This window comes from Triticum dicoccoides, chromosome 5B (genome assembly GCF_002162155.2).
Source record: "Triticum dicoccoides isolate Atlit2015 ecotype Zavitan chromosome 5B, WEW_v2.0, whole genome shotgun sequence".
Taxonomy (NCBI): Eukaryota; Viridiplantae; Streptophyta; class Magnoliopsida; order Poales; family Poaceae; genus Triticum; species Triticum dicoccoides.
Window position 1 is genome coordinate 260,195,524 of NC_041389.1, and position 10,228 is coordinate 260,205,751.

Sequence of the window (10,228 nt, forward strand, 5' to 3'; positions counted from 1 at the left end):
GCACAACTAGCGCGCGCGCGCGTGTGTGTGTTTGAAAGAGCAGTAGATAGATTTATCAAGATCGATGTGCCACCCTACTCCTTCGGTGCCGGGTAGTGTGTGTGTGTGTGTATGTTTGAGAGAGAAGCCAGTCCATAGATTAGTATCAAGATCGAGGTGTCACCCTACTCCTTCGGTGTTGGGAAGTGTGGGTGTGGGGGGGGGGCAGTGACACTCACATATCTCTAGTCTTTAAAAAAACAGAGTTGGTGATGATGGTGTTCCTGCCATCCAGCAATATAGGCCATCCGATTTATGTCCGAAGGACAGGAAGGAAACTATGACAATTTTGCAAAAAGATACCCACACCCCTCTCCGCATTTGCAAATAAGGCATTCCCTCGCTCATCCTTTTCTCCCACAAGATAAACTTCTCATACAAATGCATCTTGATGTTCCGTGCAACGCATGGGCATCTTACTAGTAGGGAGAAGGAGTTTGTGTGACACATATCTAGCTATATTAAGGGATAGGTAGATAGCATATGTGTGAGAGACATTATTATACTTTGAGACATTAGTGGCTGTGGGTGGGCGGAATTAAAGGGGTGGGTGTGTTAGACATAGAGAGCGTGTGTGTTTCTGTGTGAGAGACTTGTAGGACGGGGTAGAAAGACGAATTTAACCGTGGCGGAGGGAGAGAAATACACAAAGTGCGCGTGTGTGATTCCGATGCCCACAGGTAAATGAGATATGTATGCGTGTGAGAGAGATTGCACAATTCATTCACGTATCACTATCTAGTGATCATGGACGTGCATCACTTGAACATAAGTCAATATCTACTTCGTATCGTGGCCAAAGGTACAATATCGATTCAACGCTATAAAGATTGGACACTCACATATCACTTTTTTCTATTTAAATAAACCTTTTCAGTTGTGCATGCCAAAGTTACAGTGATGTTTCTTCAAACAACCAATGTAGCTATCATGTACATGCACCATTGTTACTCTTGCATTCAAATGCATTAGTCTTGGATGATTTAAGTTTCTATTTTGAAGTAATATATGTAATATTCATATATGAATTCAACGGGTACGCAATTTATGAAATGGAGGCTATGTAATCATATGAGGTAACACTTTTAAGTAGCTGACTACAATATCCATTTCTTTTTGTGTGCCTCTACACTAACACGTTAATGCATTATGTTTAAAGTAAATAACCAATGGCACTAAATTATCTATTTACACGAGAAATACATAGGCTGAGCGTTTGATCCCTTTTTTTGTGAACGCGCCACTACATCCGTACGATTGGCCGCGCCCGTGTGAACGTCCAAGTTATCGGCGCATCATCCCGAGTTATTGTCTTTTTTTCTGGGGTGGACTTCACACCAGTTATTAACTGCTGACGCGTGCCCCGTGTACACAGTCTAGCATGACCTTCCCGCTAGCACGGTCCAAAATTAGTTGAAACTCGATACGAACGATCCCGCGAGCGGCAAAATCTCCCGCCTCCTTCTAAAAAGCGCCCGCCGGAGTAATGTGTTCGACGAACTACAGTGGAGCAGCTGCTAGAGACCATGAGAATGAGGGGCGACGCCAGAGGGAGGAGCAGCCAGGGAGATTTGCCCCTACCCGCCGGCCATGTAGCCTAGCTGGACATAGCATCATCGAGGACCAGGCCAGATGGGACCAGTGGTGATGGCTCGCTGGAGGAACCCTAGTGCTGCAGGCAGGGGATCGAGGTAGAGGGAAAGGGGAGAGGAGATGCAAGCGGGCAGGGCAATGAATACTTGCGTGTTTGTTTTTACTTGAGGGTCAGGTGTGACATGGGCATCAGCAGTTGCATTTTGAGTGTAATATAGGCAGACAACAGAGTAATTTCACTATTCCCCTTCCCTTCAATTTTTAGTGAGGTTCTACCCGAAACACCCCCCTCCAAAGCGAAATTAGTTAAGCCCAAGCCCATAACTCAAAAATGAATTCTTTACATCTTTTATGGCTTATTTTCACAATATGCCCTGAAAAGGCGGAATCGAACTGGCCCTTAACCTGCAATTCAATTGTGCATGCAATGATGAATCACTCCTGCCTACTACCTGTACATTTAGGCATCATCATACATGGCATAACCTAATACATGTGCATTCCATTGTAGAATCTGGAATATGCAATGTTTATGTTAGTTCATACATTGCACATGATGTTAAATGCCCCTTAAATCTGGTTAGTCAAGTGATGGTCTTTAAGCCTCCTTCTTTGCTTCTTTTCTTGATATGTAAGATTTTCTCACACATCTGTTCAATTGCTTGTTTGCACCAGCCAGCCATACTAGGACTGTTTGCTTTGATTACTTGTTCTTGACCTAACACTCTAACATAGCTTGTCAACGATTTAAACACTAAGGGCTGCTGTAGTGGGGCCTTGTCTAACTCATAGGTGACATAAAGGTTTGGCTGTACATTACAGTAGGCTCTCCAAGAGTACCTGGAGATCCAGTTCGAAGGTATGCCTAGTTTTTACATAGTGCAGACATAGTAAATGCTCATTTCATTATGTGCAAGTGCAAGAGATGCGGCATGTTTCATTATGTGGTGTTGTTTTGTTATAATCTCATCCTTTTGTGTTCACAGACTGGAAAGTATGCATATTTATCTTCCAAGGAGACGAGTAACTAGTTTGTGTCACCTTGCAGAGGGGGTGCAATGAAGATAAGATTGAGGATTTCCAAGTACAAGATGTTAGGAAGGAGCCTTGCAAGAGAAGTAGGAGCTGCTCTGAGCCTCTTCAACCTGCTAAGGTAAGTCACTGTATGCAACTCAATAGTTCAATTCCTTGTTTGTTTCAGGCATAGTTAATTTTCTCTTTTCAATTGCTTTATTTGTCCTCAGTTAATGAGATGCCCAAATAATCATGCCTGATGTTTGGTACTTGTATCACTATTAGTTGACATAATTAAAGGGATTACCATTTAATTACTCTGTCGAAGTGTTCCTGAAGCTTTGAAGTCTATTAACAAACTATTATTGCATGAGGCTCACAATCTAGTTTATACTAGGCTAATGATTGCATAGTTTTGCCTGTTGTAGTATGTTTGTATGAAACCCTCTGCTGTTCATTATGCTCCCTAAGACTTTAATTGAGGTACAGAATGTCCAACTGCTTGCTTACTTATACGCAACATGCTGTCTAAATTTGTAACTTGTCTGTGTTTTCGATTGGGCCCCAACATCATGCTCCTCTGGTGAGCTAAGAGGGATTTTTGTATGCAGGCTGCACAGACTATCTTTTTTATAATTTTTAAAATATCACCTGCTTATGCTTCATGACGTGTATCATTTTTTTAAAGTGACGTGTAACATTATTGTTAGTCCTGTTTTGCCATGTAGTACAAAATAGTGTCTTGTTCGCTTCACTGTTGTAACTATATTTTTGCCCTAGTCATGTGTACTTACAGAAACATTCAAGATGAAGTGACATCAACACAAAGATCTGCGAGCAGTGTGGCATGGCTGTTACCGAATGATTATGGATTGGAATTGGAATGTGCTGATGTTCTCGAGCATCAACTAGAGGTGGCAAGACAACGAGTACATGATTGTCAACGTATAATCAACAAGTTGAGACTGGACATGCAGGTATTAGATGCAGGAGTCAAAAAATGAAACAAGACACTGAGGTAACCATGAAGGAATTGGAGATTTTGCACACTAAAATTTGTGCTATCTGAATCCGGCCAATCCTATTTTCTGAAGTGATTATAGTTCAAATGGAGTTAAGTTGATTCGCGTCCATGATGTATGAGCTGTATTTGCCCAGTGTATGTAATTTGATGTTTGTGTATGCTTTATTATCACCTGTGTCGAACCATAATGCCCAGTGGGTATAATTGGCTGTAATTTCTTTACTGTATAGTGTAGGATTATTCTACCTTTCTATGCCTTGATCTCTTTGTTGTATAGTGGATGCTTTTTAGAGGTGAAAGTATTGAGTAGGATAATTCTTTGAATATGCTATATTGTTCAAACAGGGGCCGTCGGATCCATGGGCCATGTACGGGCCGTCGGATCCATGGGCCTTCTACGTCTCGTAGGATCCATGGGCCTTCTACGTCTCGTAGGATCCATGGGCCTTCTACATCTCGTAGGATCCATGGGCCGCCGACTCATTTATGGGTCTTGTACGGGCGTTTAATGGGCCGTAGACGGGCCTTTAATGGAAATTGTACGTTTTATGGGCTGACCATAACGGGCCGTTAATAGGCTGTATTTGGTGATGCTATGAAAATGGCCCAACAAACGATCCACAAACGGGCCAACTGTAACGACGGGCTGAATTTGGCCCACAAGCAGAAAATGACAGTAATGGGTCGTAAGTAACCGAATGCTGCAAATGAGCCCAAGAATAAATGGGCCCTTAGAAGGCCGAAAGTTAACTTGGGCTGGAAACGGCCCAACGGAATAACGGGCGGTTAATGGGTATAAAGTGATACACTGTTCATTACGGGCCAGTTTAACCATGGGCCGTTAATGGGTGTAAAGTAATACACTGTTTATTACGGGCCAGTTTCTGCACGGGCCGCTAATGGGCCAAGAGTTACAAAGGGCCTCATATGGGCCGAAAGACGTCATGGGCTATAAATGGGCCAGAAGTGAAAACGGGCTGGAATCATATTGGATGGCCCAGATGACGCTACTGGGCCTAATTCGGATAGGGCGTAACGGGCCTTGGGTTAGCGGGCTATAAATGGGCTATATGCGAATAGGCCGTTAACAGGCTTTCCATGGGCCGGCCCGCCAGGTTTTGACCAGGTCAAACGAGCCGGTCTTTTCACAGGAATGGGCCACTGTTGGGCCATGCCATGTGTCGACGTATCATAGGCGCCTTCTATCCAGTGAGTGGATGACATCTGTCCCAACGATGAGCCGACACGTGTTTCCTCCAGCCAATGATGATTTTACACGTGGAAAATCCCCATTGGTCGGGGCTGTTAACGGGTTATCGGATCCAAAACCCGACCCGATAGCTTAACGGCGTTCCGTTACGGTGGATGCCACGTGTCGGCCACCCTTGACGGAAGCACTTCTGTGACGCGCGATTTATCGTCATGGAAGTGGACACTTCCGTGATGATAATTTTGGTAATGTCATGGAACACTTCTACGACAGCACATGTATGACTATTTTGATTCTGTCATAAAATCGTCATGGATGTACATGCATGACAAAAAATGCGACCTACTGTGACAAACACGTATCATCACGGAAGTGTATTTTTTTGTAGTGACAATGCATTCCCTTAGGCCCAAATATGGTGAGGTGTCATGTAGTCGATGTTCACATGACACCATTAAGGGAATCACAACATATATATCATCAAAATATCAAACACATATCAAGTTCACATGATTATTTGCAACATGACTTCTCCCATGACCTCAAGAACAAAAGTAACTACTCACAAATGATAATCATACTCAAGATCAGAGGGGTATTAAATAGCATAATGGATCTGAACATATAATCTTCCACCAAATAAACCATATAGTAATCAACTAGTAGATGTAATCGACACTACTAGTCACTCACAAGTACCAATCTAAGGTTTCGATACAAAGATTGAACACAAGAGATGAACTAGGGTTTGAGAGGAGATGGTGCTATTGAAGATGTTGATGGAGATGGCCCTGCCAAAGAAGAAAGGGTCGTTGGTGATGACGATGACGATGAATTCCCCCTCTGGGAGGGAAGTTCCCCCGACGGAATCGCTCCACCGGAGGGCAAAAGTTCTCCTGCCCAAGTTCCGACTCAAGAAGGCGGCACTTCGTCCCGAAAGTCCTCCTCTGATTTTTTTTCTAGATCAAAATGACCTATATACTAGAAGATGGGCACTAGAAGTGGGTCGAGGAGGGCACAACCCTCAACAGGGTGGCCCCCTTCGGTAGTTATTTGCTCCAGCATTTTTTATATATTCCAAAACAATTCTCTATAAATTTTCATCTCATTTGGAGATGTGCATAATAGGTAACTCTCACGTAGCTTTTTCAGGTCCAGAATTCCAGCTGCAGGCATTCTCCCTCTTTGTGTAAACCATGCATATTATGAGAGGAAGGCATTAAATTACTCCAAAAAGCTTTATTATGCATAAAAACATTATAAATGACAGTAGGAAATCATGATGCAAAATGGACGTATCAGCGCTCTGCTCGCTCAACCGCGGCCAAGCCGCACCCGCACTCCCTTCTACCCCGCCGTGGTCGCCCTGCACCCTGCCCTCTCGCTCACCCTACTCGTCGACCCGCTCGCCGTCGCGGCTGCGCCCCGCCGCGTGCGCTCTCATCCGCTGTTGCGCCCGCTGTCCCAAACCGCCGCCCACATGCGCTCGTGAGCGCGGCCGTCCACATACGCAGGACCCTGACGCACGCCCGCAACCCACTCGCGCACTCCTGCACCCACACCCGCTTCGGCTGCCCTTTGCAAGCTCGCCGCCTCCAACCACGACACCATCGCAGAATGGCGCGCCTCGGCGCCCTCGACCGAACGTGCCACCGCACGGGTCCGGAGACCCTCTGTGGGCGAAATGCGATGACGTCCGGCGCCCCCCCCCCCATGTTTGGAGACACCGGAGCACCTCCACCGGTGCGCCACCGCCGTGGAGATGTGGCCACCTCGGGGCCACCCACTGGGTCGCTGATTGGTGGCCCGAGTGCCTCGCGTGCCCCCTTTGACATGTTGAACCTAGTCAACGGCTGACTGGGCAACGCCTAGTCACTGCCGGTGGGTCCCGTGCGGGCCCTATTGACTGGTCAGCTGGTCAGTTGACCGCTGATGCAGTGATGACTCCATGCTGACATCATTTCCCCATTTTCTATCAATTTAAGTAAATGAAATAATTGCAAAAAATCAATAAAACTTCTAAAATTAATATAAAATAATCTGTAACTCAGCTGTAAATATTTTATATATGAAAATTGCTCAGAAAAATATGACGAATCTGAATATGCTATCGGCTCATCTGTCACATGTCTCTAGCGTAGAGACCATGGAACCGCCCCCCTCCATTTCATCTGTCCAAAAATGCCAAACTCCGGGAAAACATTCGTGGATGTTTTCCCCGTTCGCCAGTATTGTGTAGCTCTGCATTAGAACACCCCTAGCTCTACTTGTTGTCATGTCATACATCTCTTTGCTTTTATATTTATTGTTTCTCCCTCCTCTTCTCTCCGATAGACCTCGAGACCAACTCTGTCCCTGTGATCTTTTTTTCACCGATGACCCTTCTTCCTTTTCAGCAGAGCTTCCAGGCAAGCTATCCCCTTGGTCATTCCAATATCACACATTCAATTCTCTCTCATGCTTGCATTAGATTTTGCTACTGTACTTGATTGGTCCTATCTGATGCATAGCCTGCTTTTATAACCTGCTATTGTTACCTTACCTGCTTATCCTAAATTGTTTAGTATACACTACTAGGGAAAAGCCTAGCAGCAGCGCGGGTTTTAGGCCTATTAGTAGCGCGGGAAGGAGCGCTACTGATAAGGCGCTACAGCTAAACCTTAGCAATAGCGCGCCTACATCCACGCTACTGCTAAATTGACTTAGTAGTAGCGGTTCTTCAGAACCGCGCTATTGGTAATTAGTAGTAGCGCTTCTCCTTTCCCGCGCTACTACTATTATTTAGTATTTTATTTCTTTTTTATTTCATGTTGTATTCATACACCTTTACACAAGTTTTCATACAACAGGAATTTAGAGATTGTTTTTACATCATAATGAGTTATTACATCACGGGGTGAAAGAACCGTAGACTAGTTTCAAGTGGATGTCCATCCACTTGAAACTGATCCGCGGTTCTTTCACCCAATGATATAATAATATCATCATCATCATCATATCATTAACAACTTATCATCATAATACATCATTGTCATATAACACCTCCTCAAGATCATCGTTATCATCAATGATATCACATAGCAAATTGGTCACTAGTCGTAATCACAAGTACTCCTCATTATCAACTCTAACACATTACCACATAATAAACATATTGTACCTCATAGGACCTACTACATTCGATTAAGACCTACTACATTTTCTAAGGTAAAATAGCAAAAAATAAGATAGCCCCTGACTCTCCATTATGGAGAATGGAGATTAGCATGTCTCCAATTCTTGCCTTTCGCTGAATGTTACTTCCAAGAACCTCCTTGCGAATGTCCATACATTTCTTCCATCACCGGTTTTAGAAATACGGTATGCACAGGTGAGCTCCCTAGATTTACCTGGCAGTATGTTGAGAACTGAGAGGCGACCATTCAGAGACATCAGATGAGGCACACAATCCATCGGGAGTTTCTATTGAAAAACATAATAATAACTTCGTAGTTAGCAATGATGTACTAGTTTTAGAAGTATGCAAAAGATGCACGGATGTCGTAATAGTAAAAAATCTTACCAGGGTATCTCCAGAGAAGTTACCGTGGTTCAACACATGCACTAGTGGCACGTATTCACCATAATTTGGAGGAGTTCGATAATAGTTATTGTAACTCTCAAGAAGAGTACAAAATGCGATCAGATGATTTTTCTCCTTATACGTTAATTCGGTGCCATCGGTGTAGTGGGTTTTATCTACCATCTTCCGCACAGTCTTTGAAGAATCAAAATAAGTTGTCAATAGAAATAAGCTATCAACTATTTTGAAATAAACAATATAAATTAGTTAATAACTATGTTTGAGAAACTCACATAGCGGTACAATCGGAAGCGTGTCAACAAGGACCCAAATGTCCATATTGTCTTGCTCGATGTCAGGATCACGAAGATCCATGGTGACAATCATACCCTCACAAAAACCATACATTTTGCAAAGTGCTTCCAAATTTTGGCAACCAAAATGGGTTACGCTTTGAGCATTGCACAGATTTACTTCAAAATCCATATCATGATGGGTCCTTAGGTGTATTTTCTTTGTTTCAAAATTTTCATGGTCTTCAAAACCCATCCTCTCCAAGACAAAGCGTCTTGCATGGCATGGAATAAGCTAGTCGAATTGTAAAATATGAAAATTAGACGTTGAAATAGTTGAAGTCATGCTTAATTACGAAAAAAACACTTGTCGTTGTTGCGTACCGTTTCAACATCGAAGGTCTCCTCGAGCTTAATGCTGAAGCGCTGATCTTCGTCCAGCTCAACGAACCTGTCGCACATACCCTGATCGTCGTGGCACCAGTTGCACTCCCCCGGGAGACTGTCATTGTCTGAGTACGACATTTCCTACGTTCATAATTCAAAGATTAAACGTGTACATATTCTAGCACAAGTCATGCCAGAATTCACGAAAAAAACCCGGCATGACCTTTCCTAAAAAAGGACATATCGAGCGCCTGAAATTTGCCAGAACGGAAATTAATCAACACTCCGGCAAAACATAGGCCACTCGGAGATGTAAACTGAACATGAACGGCCACTTGGGCAACCACATATCCTATTTGAGCAACAACACAAGATATACAAGGATATTTGGCTGGTCTCACCTCGATGTCGGAGGGGGTCGGTGACTGGGACAACGGCGGGGATGTTGGAGGGGGTTGGTGACTGGGACGACGACGGGGATGTCGGAGGGGGTCGGTGACGGGGACGACGGTGGTCACCTGAAATCGTATAAGTTATCACTAATACATCCCGAATAATTGCTTAAACTAAAAAAATAACAACAAATATGACATGTTCAACTAGTTTTATTAATTCAACTAGTTCTTACTAAATATAAACTTACTATAAATAGAAAAAAACTAGTTCTTTCTAAAAATAAAGTAGTTCAACTAGTTATATTAATTATCTTACTAAAAATACATTAGTTCTATTAATTCAACTAGTTCAACTAGTTTATTAATTTACTTAGTAAACTAGTTCAACTACAACTAAAGTAGTTCAACTACAACTACTATTAATCATACTGCCCTAGTTAACTAGTATCATCACTACTAGTAATTAACATCTACTACTAAAAATCTAGTACTAATGTGACCCCTAAATTAACACCTACTACTACTAAAAATCTAGTACTAACTAAGCAACATCTAGTACTAGCTATGAACCCTAAATTAACATCTACTACTACTAAATCTAGTACTAACTAGTGGCAGGGGGTGGGGGGCGACGGAGAGGTAGCTAGGGGCGGGATCGGGATCGGGAGGCGGCGGTGCTGGGTGGGCTCGGGTGGCGGCAGTGAGGTCGAG